General features: G+C 47.5%; 1 long non-coding RNA gene across 1 annotated transcript in view; it reads left to right on the top strand.

Annotated features, from left to right (window-relative positions):
* The window catches only part of LOC130585288 (uncharacterized), a 43,992-nt gene extending 26,236 nt beyond the window's left edge, over positions 1-17,756 (top strand). The window contains exon 3 of the long non-coding RNA XR_008966584.1: positions 17,193-17,756. This is a non-coding gene — a long non-coding RNA (uncharacterized LOC130585288). The remainder of the gene's footprint in view (positions 1-17,192) is intronic.
* The last annotated feature ends 244 nt before the right edge of the window (positions 17,757-18,000 follow it).

Here is an 18,000-nt window from a genome sequence, read left to right as displayed (position 1 = left end):
CGATAAGAAACAGGTGTTTCAGCATGGTCCATCAGGCAGAAGAAGAACAATGCCTCCCCAATGTCATTGTTCATGATGTATTCAGCGACTGCTGGTTTTTTTTTTTTTTTTTTTAATGAAGATTTTATTCAACCTCATAGGTAGCATTCACTATTTAGTATGCAGTCTTTGGGCGAGCTAGTGGAGTGGAAAAGCTTTTAATTTCTTTTTAATGCAAACATGGATCTTGCAAGACCTTGTCAATGGGCTCAGGCTCTTGTTTATGTCTCTCARCATCACTCGGTGGTTCCCTGCAAGAAAACCCTGAGTATTTCTCGTGCAATTTGGGGCTCAAGGGACAGGTCTGAGCCTGAAGGGATTGGGGAGACTCTCCTGGCTACTCCTGTTTTATAAGAAGGAGCCACACTGGGKTGATTTGGGCAGAAAACATCATTAGTATAATAAGGGCATTGCAGCAGCTCCTGGGCTCTGCTGCCACTTCCCAGGCTTTGCCATGGATGGGTGGGTGAGGAGCAATATTCTGGAGCCACCAGGCTGTCAAATATCCTGGGTAGTTTTTTTGTGATGAGGTGTGAGCAGGGATCACTTGTCCTTGGTGGGATTGCTGGTCATTGTTGTGGGCTGGGAGGGGAGCTCTCCCTTCTGCTGGATCCCAAAGTGTGCTCTGGGGTCTCACATTCCCCATGTTCCTGAGGCTCAGAGGGAAGGAATATGGGGCACAGCAACCACAGCAGTCCTTTCCCCATTCTGTGCTGGAGTTATTCCCACAAGGAGCTGGCATCTCTGTAGGATTGGCTGGCTGGACACCTGGGAGAGGTGGATATTGTTTGATATGGAGGGGATATTGTTTGAAATCCCCTCAAGGAGAACTTCCTGCACCCTGAGACCCCTCCAGGTGGTGGAAGAGCTGTCAGTGCTGCCTGAAGGATGCAGCAGTGGCATCTTCTCTTCTTCCTCCTCCTCCAGGGCTGCTGTGCTCCACCTTTGGCTGGATTGCAGGGCCCTGCCTGCCTGGCCTTGCTGGAGCAGCTCTGGAAAACAGGACTGGGACCCCTGTAGCCTCTCACAGCTTTGTTTTGTACCAGAACCTGAGGATTTGTCCCCTGCCTATTTACYTCCATTGATTTTTGATGTCACAAAGGGGTGGATCAGTGTATGGCTCACCAAAGATGCTCAAGAGGTCTCCTTGGCCTCCTATGAGACCCAGCCTTGCTTCTTGGGTGCAAAAGGGGAAAGAAGGGTTAATTTGTGACAAATACTGCCTTTGTTCCCACTTGAAGGTTGTTTGATCTCCATAGTCATTGTTCCTCTGGTGTCAGGGAGTTCTGGGTTACCCATCATGGGGCTTTAACAGCCCCCACAGAGCCACACTCAGCTAYTGCATCCCTTCCTTTCCAAAAATAATAATGATCGTAAAAAAAAATCCGCTTCCCTATGGAGGCTTCTCACAGCAATTTCTCCAAATGAAACAATTAATGAACATCAAACCTCCTTTTTCTGGGAAAGCAGCAATCAGGAGAGAAGATGGAGCATCCCTTTAAACTCTCCCCATCCATATAAATGTGCACACGGAGCCCCTTCAAGGCTGAGAAGAATTGGAAGCGATGGTTAGCAGTGTAATATTTAAATGAGCRTTAATTACCATAAACCGTTTGGATTTTAATGTCTCCTTCTGTACAGTATGTAAATCAGGGCTGGAATGGGCTTGTGTGCGTGCAGCGGGCCCCTGGTGCTGTGGGGAACGGGAATCTTTGTCCAGACTGGGATTTGGCTGCCCAGTTTCCATTAATGGGAGCAGTGGGGACGAGCACTGGTCACTCTGGGGAAGGTTTCTGTCTCACMTTCAGAGACATCTCAGAAGGTTTCCTTCTCATCTTCAGCCCTGCCCTGGGGRTGATGGTTCTCGCTGTCCCATCCTGCTCCCTGCCTGAGGAGGATGCTGCTGAGATGCTGAGTRGCTCTGTTTTTAATCTCGATGGAGRGATGTCTCTGTTTGACCATTTTATTGGCTTCTAAGGGGTTTTTTATGGGGTTTTCATCATCCAAACCGTGAGCAGGCTCATTCTGTGGTTTGCTGTACCTGCACCCAAACTCTTCCCTTTGCTGCCTCCATCCTGCCTGGCCCACATGCCCCAGCAGTGTGGCAAGGGGACTTTGCACAGAACTTTTCAGGGCTTCAGGCATCTCAGCACCTGGCCAGCCCTGTCCTTGTCCTCCCCCTGYGCCCCTCTGTCCCTCCATGGGGACCTTGCAMAGTGCTCTCATTRTGAATGMATCAGCCTCTGCCAGTCTCACACAYGCTGCYTTCATTAAGCCCTCCAAGCTCAATTACRCCTCAGGGTGTCTTGGGGTAATTCAGTAATATTAGAATGGTTTCTTTTCTGTTTTTTCCCCCTTCCCCTAATTCCCTAATGCTGGAGCCTGCTTCCCTGAGACTCCGAGTTCTCCCTAACTCATCTCAGCCTGGTGACATTTCTGAAGGATGTCATCAGTGTCACCTTCCCACTGGGCTCTCCAGGGCTGGCACACGACAGGGAACCCTCCCTTGGGTGTTTTTCAGCTTCACTGTGCTCAGGGGAGCTCAGCCAGCAAGGCTGCCTTGCTCAGGGCTTTGTTGTGAGCAATCCTGTTCCTTGGGTGCCCTGCATCCCTCAGCTCGGTGTGGTTTACAAATATCAACTGACTGAGCCTCTCAGAGCTGCTGGGAGATAAGTAATGGCTCCTCTAATGACTGGATTTATATCCACTCTCATCTCCATGCCTTGGACAGTGAAAGAGGAATGAGGAGGCAAATTATTGGAATGATCTGCCCAGGGAGGTGTGGAGTCACCATCCCTGGATGTGTTTAAAAAAAGATTGGATGTGGTGCTTGGTGCCATGGTTTAGCTGAAGTGTCAGGGCATGGGTTGGACTCAAAGATCTTGAAGGTCTCTTCCAGCCCTGGTGATTCTGTGATTCTGTGAAATCTTGAGCATGCAAAAAAGATGAGCGATCATAAGATGATGCTTTTGGGTATTCTGGCCATGTCACCTGCTGTCTGATGGCCACAAAGCTTTTGGAGTCCACAGGCCTCCCTCTTTTATCTCTGTAAACCCCAATGAGCTGCACTGGATTCAGTGACAGCTCCACTGGATTCAYTGACAGCTCCTCAGTGGCTTCCCCAGCAGGAAAAAAAACCCAAATTTGTCTATTTGGGGAGCCCATTGTCGAACCATGGGATGCTTGTATTCCCAAGGAAATACAAAGGAGATGCTGATCACACATTATTATCCTTTTTTTTTCTCTCATTAGGTGGTTGCAAGGACAATGTTCCAGTTTTAGGCTACCACAGCTCTCCTGATGTGAGGTGGCCACCAGGCACCCACAGTTGAGTGCCGCTCTCTGGGGGTGTTAAAAGCTCATAAAAAGAAGCCACRTTTAATTTACAGTAAAAATGGCCATGAAAATTCCTGCTCACATTGTGCTGGGTCGCATTTTGTTGTACCACAGAGATACATTAGGTCTGTTAGTGAGGCTGGAGCTTTCTGCCTCTGGAAAAGATTGATTATCCCAGGTAATCCCTACCCCTGTGGGGAGCCTGATGTYCCCTTCTCCCTGCCTGGCTTTATGGGGCATTTCCACAAGCTTTGGGGTGAGGATGCTGCTGCTCTATTCTAACTGGGTATTCTAATGGGGTGTCTTAACATTGGTGACCTCCTTGAATCTGGGTGGAAGGAAGGGTTCATTTCAGTGCARGTTATCCCACACACTCTTCTGATTTAGATTTTTTTTTCTTTCCATTTGTAAATGGATTTTTTTTTTTTTATTTACCAAACCAATGCACAGGAACCAAAAGGAAGTAAAACCTTTGTTGTCAAGTAAAGGATTTCAAGGCTTTTATAAGTTCTATATTGTGGAAAAAGAAAAAGCACTCAAGGAGGGGGTCAGGCAGAACCTGGGCATAACAGGAGCAGCTTGTTTGGGTCATCTGGGCTTGGTGGCACTGATGTGCTCATGAGTGTCACCTGGGCTTGGTGGCACTCTGATTTGTGCTCATGGGTGGCACCTGGGCTTGGTGGCACTGGTTTGTGTTCATGGGTGGCACCTGGGGCACCACATCCAAGACAAATGATGTGGATTTTTATCTTTTCCTTTGCCACAACCTCCTGGTTTTAGGAAAGCCTGGATCTGAGAGGTCTCTGTGCAGGGGTGGATGGCCAGACTGGCTTTTCCCTTTCRTGCACTGGGGTGAAATTAAAGGGATTTTGGGAAAAAAGGCTTTGCTGACAAAGCTAAGCTGCCCTGGGAAATGTTGTCCAGAAATTAATTGTCCAAGGTGTGGGAATCCCAGGCTTTCCCACAGTTCTGGCCAAGCTGGAGCTCGCTCTCTTCTGGAAAGTGAGACAGGCATTAATTGAGAGGTTGTATTTACTTTTTTGGGGAAAAATGTGATCTGGGCTGTGAGACAACTGCCAGGGGGCACCTGCTGCATGCAGGGATAGACTGGAGCAAGCACCTGCAGGTGGGGGACCACTCTGTGTCCCAAAAATTGGGGTGGGAGGGTGGTGCTGAAGAGAAACACAGCCAGGAGATCAGTTCAGGTGAAATGAGTATTCACACAGAATTTGGGGTGGGGAGAAACCTGTCTGGGAGCTAGGAGAGTCCTAAACCAGTTCATTGTGTACATTGTGGTGTTCTCAGGAAGCTGCTCTGGCTCTGACCGCTCCCATCTGCGATGAGCTGGCAGGGTTTTCACRTGGGCCCAAATTGATGTGAAATCCTGTATTTTCTGCTTGCTGGTAGCTGCGTGATGCAGAAGCTGCAGGCAGAGTCCTGGCAGTGCCCACAGCAAGGACAGGAGGCAGGAGCTGGAATCTTGCAGCTGATGCAGCCACTGCTGGGGTAATGGTGCTTGTCCAAAGGAGTGCTGGGGCTGTGAGCAGCACATTTGGRCTCTGTGAGGGACAGCCACGTTTTTTAAAGGCTGCTGTGGCTTTATATCTACTGCAGGCCAGGGCTGTGTGTGTTCCCAAATGTGTCCCAGCCTGTGGTGGCTGCAGGGCTCCTGGGGGAAGGTGAGGCTGCCCAGCAGGAGAGGCAGCACATCACCTAACGCTGAGGCAGGGAAAGTTCAAGGATAAATSAGAAACTTCTCTTATGGCATTCAGACCACTCGAGGTTGCACTAATGACACCTTTGGCAGATTACAGAATCTGGTAATTACAGCTAATAAGTCCAAAATGTRTAATTACCCTGAAGCACTTGGAGCTGGAAGGCAGAGTTAGGCATGGCTGTTACACGCTCCTCAGATGATCCATTGCTTTCCCTGCTCCACACCGAAAGCCAGGAGCAGCAGCAAGTGTGGCCTCCATCTTCGTCAGTACTGGGAGGAGGGGAAAAGCCAGCTCTTTGCTCTTGCTTCCATTTCCCAGCTCCAAAAATCTCACTTCTTTTCTATAAGAGAGGCCATTCCTGCTCGGATTTTCAGATMTGGAGTGGGAGGCTCTTGAGGGGATGCCGTGTTTGTTTTTCCTTCCCACCACTTTGCTTCCCTTCCTAATTAAAGCAGCTCTTTTGTCAGCCCCTGAATTTCCTCCCACCCTACAGWTCTCCCAGAGAGGCTTTTTCACATTTTCTGCCTCTGATCAATACAAAATTTATACAAAGCAATAGCTTTGTCCGGGGAGCAGGGAAGCAGCGCTCAGCATTTCTCCTGCAGTTCCAGTGTGCTGGAACCGCTGACTGAAGGTCAATGCAGGCTTGACTGTGACTGATTTTTACTGTCTTTGGGCAGCCCAGCAGCAAAGTGCAAGCTTTGGAAAACCTCAGCTCCACAGAATGGATGGCACTGTGCGGTCTGCCAAGCTGTGGAGCTGGGTTCCTTGGAAAAGGAACCTGCAACCCTTTCTGATGGAAGAAGGGACTCTTAGCATCCCTGTGGCTGTGCCATTCCCACAAAACTCCACCAGGAAGGACAGAGAGCAGGAGAGGGAGGAGAAGATATGAGCCAGGACCCAAGAAGATGTTTCAATTCTTGAAATTGAGAGGATGGATGTCACTCTCTGTGACCATTCACAYCCTGACCCTCCCACGGGCATTGCCTGGGAAGAGAGGATAAATCCAGTGGGAATGGCCACTTTGGAGTGTCCCACGGTGTCTCAGGGGTGGGATCAGTCAGGGATGCTCCAGCTGACACCCTTAACAAGCAGGGAGGTGCAGCCTCACAATCATTCAGTGTCCTGTTAATCAAGTTTAATGTCTAGGTTGCTTTAGCGTTGATTGTTTTAAAATTCCCTGTCAGAAAGGTTGCCCGGGTAATTACAGGGATAAATCTCAGGGACGTTCTTGCCAAAACAAACGGAGCATTCAGGCCGGGGATGAACCCAAAGAAGCTGTAAAAAAGGGTGGGGAATGCTGGACCAGGGAACCTTCACCAGGATGAGAAGAGCTGGGTAATTCCAGAGGTAAACAAGGCACTTGGATGGTTGGGAAGAGTTCCTGGAGTTGTCCTTTCTTTTGGAAAAGTGGGAGCTGGTGGTGGTGGTATTGCTCAATGGTGTCTTGAGCATCATGGAATACAGATTTGGGGAAGCCCACATGATGTGGAAGCACGGTCTGAAGGATCCCAGTGACAGGGATGGATCAGGCTGAGGCCGTGAGGTGCCTCCTGAAGGGTCTCAGGAATGGCTGAGGAAGCTGCAGGTGACCTGTTTGTCAAGCAGAAGACCTGATGAACATCTTTGGTTAGCAGCAGAAAGCTTCAGTCTTCCTAGCCACTGGCTGGAAAATCCGTGTTTCTTGGCCCTGTCAGCAAAGGAAATGGAKTTTTTTKKGKYTTTTTGATATTTGAAGTGAAAAACTTTCAGTGTTATTAAGTTCCCATGTGCAAACCTGGTGGCTGGGAATGGCCTCACAGCTCAGTTTTTTGAAGCCAACCTCACACCCTTCCTCCTTGTCAAACTGTGGGTGCATCCTGATCAGAGCAGGTCTCAGATGGAGACATCCACCCTTTTTCACGTTCCCTGTCTCCTGAAGGCTGTGTTTAGGAAAGAGAGGTGCTGATTTGGGYTCCCAGCCTGTGCCTGTGCTCAGCCCTTGGAAGGATTAGTCACGGTTCATGCTGTCACAATAAATTAAGGTGCAATGACAACAGCATTTTAGAAGTCAAATATTCTGTTTTAGAAGTAAGCAGAAATATTAAAGCCTTCAGTGTTTTGGGTTGCTTTTAATTGCAGGGTGTGTTAATTGCAAAGCAAGGGGGACAGGCTGGGACGTGGACCCCAGTGCCCACAGCTTACATTATGAATGGCAAGAACAGTGCACGAGATGTCATCTTGGAACCAAGGCAAAGAGCTGAAAACACTTGAAACCCTCATCTGAAACCATCCTCGTGTCTCTGTGGCTTCCCAGCTCTCTCTAAAAGCRCTGCCTGGCTTTTGTCTTTTACATTAGTTGCTTCCAACGTCCTCATCAGCCTCATCCATAAATTCAGACTGTTCTTAAATAAGACCGGTTCCACACAAAACCACTTCTCTCGTCCCTGAGTGCTGCCTAACGATTATTCCCTTATCCCTTTAAATAACTGAATCAAGCCTGACACTTAAAGCACTCCCTTAGGGAAGTTATTGAATTTAACAGGGCTGAAACCAACGGGGTTCTAGGGAAACACTCTAAAAACCTGGGCGAGATAATATTCTTTTGATAAGTTTCTGAACCACCCTATAAAATTCTATGGCAAGAATGAAATTCCACAGGTTTGTTTTTTTCCCCCAGAAAGTCTAATTATGAGTAAATAGACCCTTGTGCTTTTKTTGCTAACCCCCAAAAATGCAGTGGATGAGCCTCTCCTGCTTCCTTCTTCCCTGGCAGAAGGATTTGGTGGCTCTGCTCCTCAGMAATTCGTCCTCATTTCAATCCCACGTGGAATTTTGTCAAATCCAGATCTGTGGTATAAAGTTCTGCCATGATTTGCTCCTTGACTGGCTTTTCCCTGTGAGTCTCCCACTTTTCCACAGCTCCCAGCAGTTCTGGCTGCTTGGCCATATTTTTTCCCCTCTTTTTTTTTTTTTTTTTTTTTTTTTTTTTTTTTTTTTTTTTTTTTTTTTTTTTTTGAACTTCTAAAGGAAACTGATCTTATTAATTCCATTTCAAAGAGAGAGAGGATGGGAGAGGAGAGGCAGAGGGAATATAAGGCACTGTGACACAGAAACAGGKCAAAGATAATTCTCCAAGCTTCTCCAATCCTTCTCTAGTCTTCCCAAGCCAGAAAAAAAAAAAAAACCCAACAAACCAGTTTAGACCCTCAGCTCTCAGGCAGAGATGTTTTCCCTTGGACAAGAAGGATTACAAAGTATCCGAAGTGTTGATGCTACAAGGGATTTCGTATTTCCTTGGCTGGTAATTCTCCCAGGAGCCTGTGCAAATATTCTCGTGAATGAAAACTACGGGGCTCCTTCGCTGGCATTTGCAATTCCTTTTATTCACGCCGACTTTTCCTTGCTGAGATTGCTGCCACAAAGGGCAGATAAATATTCAAAGTGCTCRTGCCTGAAACGCTCCCGCCAATGTTGGGAAATGTTCTTTTTATTGTTTTTCTCGCTGCACTCAGACAATTTCGACTGATGAATCTCAAGCTCCTGCGTGGAAGGGGAAGGTGACTCAATAAGGGGAGAGGAGGATCATGTGGTGGTGTTAATGTCATTGCCTACTCAACAAAGGGAAAAAAAACCCACCTGGTGGTGGCTGGGGACATCCAGATATTAATTGAGAAGCTGAAAGGAGTTCATTTACCACTCCTCTCACAGACAGGGGATGTTTCATCCCATTGACTTCTTGGTGTGTTTTGTTTTGTGCTCTTTAACAAAAGGAGGGTGAGCAGGKGAAAGCCACCACCAAAATATTCACYRTAAGTRATTCCACCGGCTGTTTCCTGTGTTATTTGGAGATAGCAGRGGATGTTTGGGGTCCAGGCTGTGGCCCCCTCTCTCCAAGGGGTCCCTTAARGATGGCTTTCAGCTGCTCATGATGTGATCAGAGGTGACATTGTGTTCTTGGGACAGGGCAGGGAGAAAAAGGAGCTGTGAAATTGTGTCTTGGCACAGCTGCAGGASCTGATCAGCTCCAGCATCAGCAGCACGAAAGCATCTCCAGTTTAGTCCTCAGCTTCCTCTGCCAGTACCTTGAACTGGGAAAAGAACTGGTTGAAGAGACCCAAGAGTTGCCTCAAACTCTCAAATTCCATCAGTTTGTGTGCTTTTGTCTCTGGGGCTGCCCAAACCTGCTGCCTCACGGGCATCTCTTGGCATTGCCCCCACCTGCAAACCATCTCAGCACAACAGCCCCAGAAATATTCCCTGGGTGGAAAAAAAATCAGGCTTTTTTTTTTTTTTTTTTTTTTTTTTTTTTTTAATAGATAGTTCCATTTCTTGTTTTTTTTAAAATTACTCAAAGTATCCTCACCTGAAGGATCGTGGACTGTAAAAGGGGCAGTTATGTTTTGATTTGTGAGGTTGCTGCTCTTTGCAAGCAAAATCCCTTGCTCTGAATAAAGAGCACTCAGAATAAATCTCCCCCTCTGGGCTGCACCTGGATGTTGGGAGATGTGATCTGCACCCAGGCTGGATGTGTCCCAAGGAAACGGAAAGGAGGGATGGAAAAGGGAATCCAACGCCTCCGCTACAACCGGATCATCAGAGACAGCCTGAGTGCCCTGCTGAATCTGCTGAAGGATCTGGGGTTCTAAACATCTCCATCCTGGGCTGCAGGTATGGGATTTGGGCTTGGGAAGCAGGACTGGGACAGCTGGTGGCAGGCAGTGCACAGCCCTTGGTCCTTGTCACCATTGGAGTGAGCGAGCCCTCCGCTCCYGGCCCCGTAAAACCAATGGGGTATGCAGGAGATGGGAGGAACAGGAGAAATGTCAGCTTGGGAAGTGCTAAAGAGGACATCTGAGTGGCTTGGGATGGTGTTCCCAGAGTGTCCAGCCAGGCCAGGTCYGGCCACGCAGTTTCCTTGCCCACCCACAACTCCGTGTCCAGCCTCAACCATCAGAATTTTGTGTTTCCAAGGCAACCCCAGCTTTAACAGCCTTCGTAATGACATCATTTGGTTGAAATGAGCATACATGATCTTTTGATTACCACGGGAAGTATAAATTAGGTTACTCTCCCCATCCCCAGCCACTTGAAAAATAAATGTGTTGGAGGGAGGGGAAGGGGGAAAAAAAAACCTCAGAAGAGGGTAAATGGAAAAATCAATTTTTACATTAATGGAGTCCTCGTTCAGCATTTCTTCTCTTTATAGATTTAGATAACAGTGATATCTTAGTTTCACAGAGCAAAGAAATTAATTACTTACTAATGGTGCAATTCAGAAATTAATTTATGTTGTCCATTTAAATGTGTCATTATTAATCAATTTAAAGGAAGAGGCCTGTAAGCCAGKGCCGTCTGAACTGACTTATGTTGCCAGAGGAGCCTCCCTGCCCCCTTCTTGCTAGAAAACACATAATTTCTGCTACTTGTGAGTTGTACCTCAAACTGCTCTGGMATCCCTAATACAACAAAAAAAGGGAATTTTCAGGCCTCAGGCCTGATAGAGGCCCACCCTTGATGTGTTTCCCTAGGTATGGACGACTATCAGGCTGCTGCAAAAATTTTAAGGCTCTTTTTTGAAATTTTTTTGAAATTTTTTTTTTCCTGGCCTGGAATCCAAATTGCACGTTAAAAAGGCAATGCACAGAAAGAGGATGCTGTCTTCAGAGGATGGAGATGCTTTGCTTTGCTGCTGACTTTTCAGCAGCTCTTGGCCAGATCCTGGGGTTTAGCACACCATGGGCTCCCCAAAAGGGTTGGGGTGGGGCAGCTGCCTAAGGAGGATGATAATTTAATTGTCACGGAGCTGATGATCATCTTTTTACTGCTTTGTTTTGRTGGGAAGAGGCAATAAATTGCACGGGAGACTCCTTTTTCTGAGTGAGGCTTGTGCCAGGCTGGAAAGGAGGATCCCATCCCATGCAGTTATTGTTGGATAAACTAAAAAGCATTCCTTGAAACACCCAGGATTCCAGAATGCTACAACTTCCCATGCCCAGGCTTTTCCCTGATCCGATGGTGTCACTGCCTGCAGAAATGCTGCACGTGCTGTGCTGTTTCTCTGTGTGCTCCTTGGAGCAAAGAGTGACACTGGGGGCTTGGGAGGACAGTCTGAAGGATCTGGTGTTYAAATCCTGCTTGGGCTGTGAGGATAAGGCTGGGATAACCATTCCTTTACTGAGRTSATGGAATCATGGAATGACTGGGAAGGAAGGGACCTTMAAGGTCACCTCATTCCATGTCCCTGCCATGGGTGGGGCACCTGACACTGTCCTAGGGCWYTCCAAGYCCTGTCCATCCTGGCTCTGGACACTKCCAGGGATCCAGGGGCAGCCACAGCTTCTCTGGGCACCCTGTGCCAGGGCCTSMCCACCCTCCCAGGGAACAATTCCTTCCCAATATCCCATCCAAGMCTTCCCTCTTTCAGTTTGAAACCATTCCCTTTTGCCTGTCACTCAGACCTTTTCCTGTGGGCTCCCTTCTTACTGTCATGGTAATTTTGATAATATCCCAGGCAAACCAGAGGGTATGGAAGTCTGTAATGTGAGAGCCTGCTCTGGTGTCTGTATTTATGGGCAGGTGATTTCTTTCCTCTTTCCCCCCTCCCCTTGAAGCAAGGCTCACTTTTAACATCTTCTGCAGCTTCTTTATTGGGCCTAGGAAAATTCAGACATGTGCCCATGGTGAACCAAAGCCTTTATCAGGCTTGAGGGGTTTCAGATTAGTTCCATGSTCTTCCTCACTGKTTTGTTTTTCAAGCCAATTACTGCCCCGCTGCCCACACCAGGCACGCTCCAGCCTGGGAGTTCTTTGTCGCATTAAAATACTTTTCTCTGTGAAACACCAAGCAGAGAGYGAGCAGCAGGTTGCAGAATTAATCAAGGAATCATTTAGCACTGTAAATAAATGCTTGTATGTGAAGATTTTAGGCTTTTCTTTTTCTCTGCTTCTCCTGGTTTCTGAGCAGAAGGGSTGGGGAGAAGCAGCTGAGGTTTGACAGTAGGGTTTGATTTTAGCAGATTTGGGGTTGTTCTCACTCAGCCTCCCTTTTGCCAGCTCTGGTTGGGTTGGGGTCACCARATTCTGGTGGAAGGAAGAAAACCAGGCTGRGAGGTGGTGGCAGCATCCCTCTGASCACCCTTTCCAAAGTGCTCCTGAGGATGAGAATGAGACTTCAGCTCCTCCTGGTTTGTGCCTTTTTGGAACCAGAGGACACCACAGYCTCCAGCCCACCCCTTGAAATTCCTGCACCCACAAATCAGTGGGGTTTTGTGATTTCTACCACGCAACAATCCATTTCTTCTCTAGTCCATAAGCCATGAGATAATTTTGGCTGGAGATTCACTGGCTGGGTCTGGAGGGTTTGATAGAGGAAACAAAACTTTATTCACTACTAAGCAAAAGGAAAAATAAGAAGGTATAAAAAAAATGTTTGTATATATAGCATTCAAAAGCATTTTGCTTCTTCCCATGTGGGAAAGATAAACCCAGTTAAAAACCTTGACTTGTTTAATGCTGATTATCTCCACTGAATTTTCAAAATCTTTGTGCTTTTTAGGATAAGAGAAGAGCAGTCTGGGGCATAGGCAGCCTGGCTTTTATTAATTCCCCTCTTCTTTCCTTCTCTCTTTGTTCAGTAAGTTCAGAATCTGTCATCTATGGGGTTTTTTGGTGCCTTGGACTTGTATGGAGACATGCTTTTAGTTATCTGCTTCTGGCAGCTCCCTAAAATTAAGCTCCAGGTCCTTGATTCCCTTCACTGCTGAAAGCTGTTGAATTAATTCTGCACTGYCCTCACTCTGGAGTTTATTTGGTGCCATCCCTGTCATGGGAGCACAGGCCCTTTATAACCCCCAAAGCTCAGATTCTCATGACTCTGCAGATTCCCCTGTAAAACAACCCTAAAAGGCTGAGGTGGGAATGGAGCAGGGTTTTTGTGACTTTTGTGGTGATTGGGGCAGTGGGTTTATGGTCCTTGCTGCTGTTCTGTCTTCGTGGTTCTGTTAAATCAATGAGGGATGGAATCCTGCCTGGCCAGGAGGGCTGGAAATGCTGAAAATCTCATGAAATCTCATGTCAGGATTGCAGCGAGGCACAGCCCTCGGATCCTGTGCCACGGCCCCAGAGACAGCTCAGGGCTGAGAGCAGAGCCCCGTGGGCTTAGGACAACRTGCTCCCTCCATAAAACCAATCCCTAAAGATGGTAGCTGCCTTAAAACCCAAAAATAGGATCTTTTTGCACCCTTTTTGGATGCCTTCCAAGCCATTTTTTCTCTCCTCCTCCTCACGACAGTGCAACCCACAAATCAGCTCTTGCCCTAAACCAGTTCTTCCCACTGGCCAGGTGTGATATTTAACCCAGCAGGAGTTACCAACACCACAGCCTTGGGGCCACACCTCGAAAATAAGAGCTGAGCCCCTTCATTCAGGCTACTGAATGTGGGAAGAAGATCTGCAGTAGGACAGTAAAGAAAAATCTCAGTCTGGAAATGGGTTGRCACGTGGCAAAAGGAGCCCAGTGTGAATATCCCTGAGGACAGGGCTGTCCCCTTGCCCTGCTGGGGTGAAGTCAGCTCACTCATTTTCCTGGTGGGTGAGTGTTGGACACCACAAAGCCTGGCAGCAGCTCATGATGGTCTGCAGTAATGAGCTGGGGAGAAGGAGGCAGTGGAGGTAATGTCTTTTAAGGTAGCTTTTACAATGTTGGACACACTTAGGGTGTTTTTACCTGTCTGGGAAGCATATTTTCCCCTCCTGAGATGGCTCACCTTCTTGAGGGCTCTCCTGTTCCATGAATCCCATAATCTTCTCCTGCTCTYAAGCCAGGCTTTCCTCAGTGCTCAAACCATCAAACCATCTCTCCTGGCTGCTGCTGCTGCTTTTTCTGAGTTGAGGGTGTTTGCCAGGCCACTCACTTTATCTCTTCCTGGCTGTTTCCGAGGTCAGGGTCCTTCATGGACTTCATCTGCTTCTCTAACACATTGTGGCCCACACTGCTGATCATCCTGAGCAAAACGAGCGTCCACTCAGTGGAGCTGAAGCACGGCACCAGATGAATGCTGCCAAGAGCATCAGCCTGGTTTGGAGGCTCACAGCTCTGTGGATGCAGCTCATCTTCCTGGGAGGGACAGGGTGGCTGAGAGAGGGAGAAAATGGGGAGAAGTTGGGTGGGAAGCCATTCTCGTGGAGTGACAGTGATTAATGGTGCGTGCTTTGCCACTAAGCAGGCTGAACATGTGGTGGGTGTCTACCAATGCTTCCTCTGAAGGCACTTATCTCATAAAAATGAGTTCTCCTGTGTGTTTGACAAATCTTGATTGATTTTCCGCTCCTGCCTGCCTTTCTGGTCCCTGCTTCTCACAAAAATCACCGTGTACGTGAGAGTTTCCTGCAAGACAAAACTGATTCTGGGGCAGGGAGAGGGRGAGCTGGGGACAGCTCCTTTTCACATGGATTTTTTTTTTTTCCTGGCATCCATCCCACTCTGTCTCCAATGCTGAAGTCTTCCCCATGTCTTTAGTGCTGTCCAGCTCTACCTGACAGCCAATTTAGCGACATCCTTGCAAAAGTTTTAACACAAGCTCGCTGCAGTGCAGCCCTTCTCATCCCCAGCACGCTGGAGGAGAGGCTTGCAAAGGGCTGAAATTACAGAGGGACACAGCTGAACCTGCAGGAACAACACTGAATGCCTGTGAATGATGAAAAAATATTTTTATTAAGCACTAATAGTCTGAAGTGCAGAGGCTGAGAAGAAAGAAGTGTGGAATACCTCCCACTATCCAGGGCTCTCCAAGCCCCATCCAGCCTGGCCTTGGACACTTCCAGGSATCCAGGGCAGCCACAGCTTCTCTGTGCCAGGGCCTCACCAACCTCATGGGGAAGAATTTTTCCCAATATTTATCCTAAATCCTATCCCTCATACACTGATGGCAGATGCTGTATTTATATTTTTCATATATGAACCACCTCACAGTTTATCCCAGAGAAAAGCCATAGGATGCCCTAACAACCCCGATTATCAATACACAGAGATAACACGAGGAAAGCTTCTCTCTGCCTTCTCTGYCTCCTTTCATCTCCCCTGAAGCTCATCCACCTCTGTGCTATTTGTGCTATCAGGTCATCCCTACCAACAGAGAGCTGCTTTTCAAACCCCAAACGAGACACAGACCCTCAAAGCTCTCAGATAGGCACAGGAAAATACAGCATTTGCAAAGCATCCCTCAAGTGAGAAGCAATTTGGAGGTGGAGTACCCTCTCTGGGAAGATGCAGAGCAGGGAGCACCTTCAGCAGTGGGAAGGGACACCTGGATCCACTTAAACCTGGATCCTCTTAAACCTGGATCCTCTTAAACCTGGATCCACTTAAATGAAACAATCTCCTTAGGGAGGCCTAATTGGGCTGCCTTGCTCAGCCCACCTGTGAACAGTTTTGTGGCTTATAAAAGCAGGAGTGAGGCAGTCCTGAAGTTTTCTGCTTTTTTGGAGAAAACTCCAAAACTTGTGATAGCAGGAAGGAAATATTTGGAGAGTGTAGATTTGAGGTAATTGATTTCTCAGAGGGATTGCTGCTCTTAAGGAATTCTTGTTTTGACTTKAGATAGGCAGATGCAGCATTTTTGGAGTTCTCCAGGGCTGGGAGCTGGCAGCCTTTTTTTTTCTTACAAGCAAATACTTTTGGGAATGATCTTGGATCTGGGGTGTTCTGTTGCAGGATGCAGATGAAACCGTGTTTGTTGCTGTGTTTCCAGGAGGAATGAAATGAAACATGGAGTAAGAGATGACTGTCTGAAGAGATAAAGCTCTGAAAGTGGCACAACTCCTGTAAAACTTGTTTAAAAAAAGGGCTTTGTGGTGTGAGCAGGGCTTTTTTKGGGCTTTGGGGTGCTGTGGGGAAAACTGCAGGTGGGGACAGAAATGAGAGCAGTGATCATTCACTGTCTTAGGAATGCTGGTACTTGGTGATCATGTGGAGCATGTGAATAATAAAGCTTGAAAGKCCCATGTTGGACAGGGCTTGGAGCACCCTGGGGTAGTGGAAGGTGTCCCTGCCCATTTCAGGGGGCAGAGTGAGATGAATTTCAAGATGCCTTCCAACCCCAACCATCTGTGTTTCTGTGGTTCATTTTTTCTGTGGCTTTTCATTTTAATGCTGTAAAGTCTGAGGGAAAAAGTAATTCAGGGCTGGACCCTCAGTCTGGGGCAYCCATAAATTCTGTTTGGGGGCTGGGGCTGCTTCCCTGGGGAGCAGAGTGTGGAGAGCTGCCTGAGGTGCTGCTGTGCCCTCCTGAATCAGTTCTGGTTCATCTCCAGGTGCAAGGTGAGCCCCAAGCTTTGGCTGGAGCTGCTTTTTGGGGTTGATGGATGTGCTGCTGTTATTGGCTTGGGCTCCTGGCCTGTCCTTTTTCCTCMTATCTTCCCACAGAACTGCAGGAAAAACGCTTCACCTGCTGTAGAAAAGCTGCTGGGATGCTTTCTGAGCAAATGGCTGCCAGGAAGAGCTGCTCTCCCTTTCCTTTTTATTTTAACTCTAYTTTTCCTGAGTTAGGTCACAAAATGTGTCAGTTTAGCTAAATTTCTTTGTGCTGTGGTTTGTGGTGTTCTGCTTTCCCCTGGAATTGTGGGTCTGACGAATGAATGGTGACTTGTGCTGCTCTCCTGCATGAGGACCAGCAAATTGTGACTCTGTGGCCACCACTGGAGGATGGATTTGGGGGAAATGAATATGGATGCTGTTGAATTTCACTTGTTTAGACCTGGTAGCTTTTTGGACAAATTTGGGTATTTTTTTACCTGCTTGGGGTTCAAGGCAAAGTTTTGTACCTTTTCATTGCTGGTTTCTTGGCTGCTGCTCCAGGTCCTTCTTATACTCACCTTGTACAGACTCCCAATCCCTGCTCCAGACTCACCTGCTGATAATGGGGAGTCTTAAAATATATCTTATCATTTATTTTTTTTTAAATTAAATTTAATTTACATTTTTTAAACATTAATAAAATATAAACAATTAAAAAGTGGAGTTCTTTAATAAAAAAAGACCCCTCTCATGCAGGATTGAGCTACCAATGCAAAACCTGTCCCTCTGTCAGATTTAAACTGATAAACTGGATTTTTCTGCAGGAGCGGGGACACCTTCTCAGCCATGAATATCCACGTGATCCCAGCCATAAAAAGTGGTGCTCAGAATGAAAGATGATGAAATCTTTTCACTGAAATAGAAATATCCAGTTGGACTGACTGTTGCTATCTCCCCCCTCCCTCCCCTGGAGCTCTCTGCGGATTCCCCTCTGAGCAGATCTGTCAGTTTGCGGTACGTGGGGCAGCTCTTGGGATAATTCATCTCCACTCGTTTGATTTCTGCTGGTTTCTGAGCTAATAACAAGCCATGAGGGCTTGTCTGCTGCTCTGGGCACCTTCCCATTACTTAACTAACAATTAATAAGGCAGATAATGGAGTGTTTCTCCAGCACGGGAATAAATACCAACTATTACTATGACAGCACAGCATCTCTGGTCTGCTCAGAAACTGCAGCCAGTGCACAGCCCAGTGCCCTGCTTAGAAGGAGCTGCTTTTCCCAGTCTGAAATGTGAAAATTAGGCTGAATTTATTGTTTCCCAGGCTGGATGGGGTGAAGTTTCTCCCCCACTTGCACTGAGGGACCCTGCTCGGGCATCACCCTGGGAAATCTGGGGCTGYCCCATCTCTCAGGGATGCTGTGGGGAAGGAGACTGTGGGAGCTGGTGGCTGATTGTGTTTGTTTTCAACACACTTCTTTAATTGCCAGAGCATAGTGAGGGTGCCCGTTTATGCCGGCATCAAAGTAAATACATTAACTCCATATAAACACTGCCKTGCTGAAAAGCCTCTAATTAAGAGTTCTCACCAGCAGGCAGCCAATTACTTCTCATGGCAGCTTCTYGTGCCCCC

This window comes from Malurus melanocephalus, unplaced genomic scaffold (assembly GCF_030028575.1).
Source record: "Malurus melanocephalus ecotype Western Australia unplaced genomic scaffold, MMel_1.1 scaffold_858, whole genome shotgun sequence".
In the NCBI taxonomy this organism is placed as follows: domain Eukaryota; kingdom Metazoa; phylum Chordata; class Aves; order Passeriformes; family Maluridae; genus Malurus; species Malurus melanocephalus.
The sequence above is the reverse complement of the archived record's forward strand: the minus strand, read 5'-3'. Positions and strand labels throughout refer to the sequence as shown.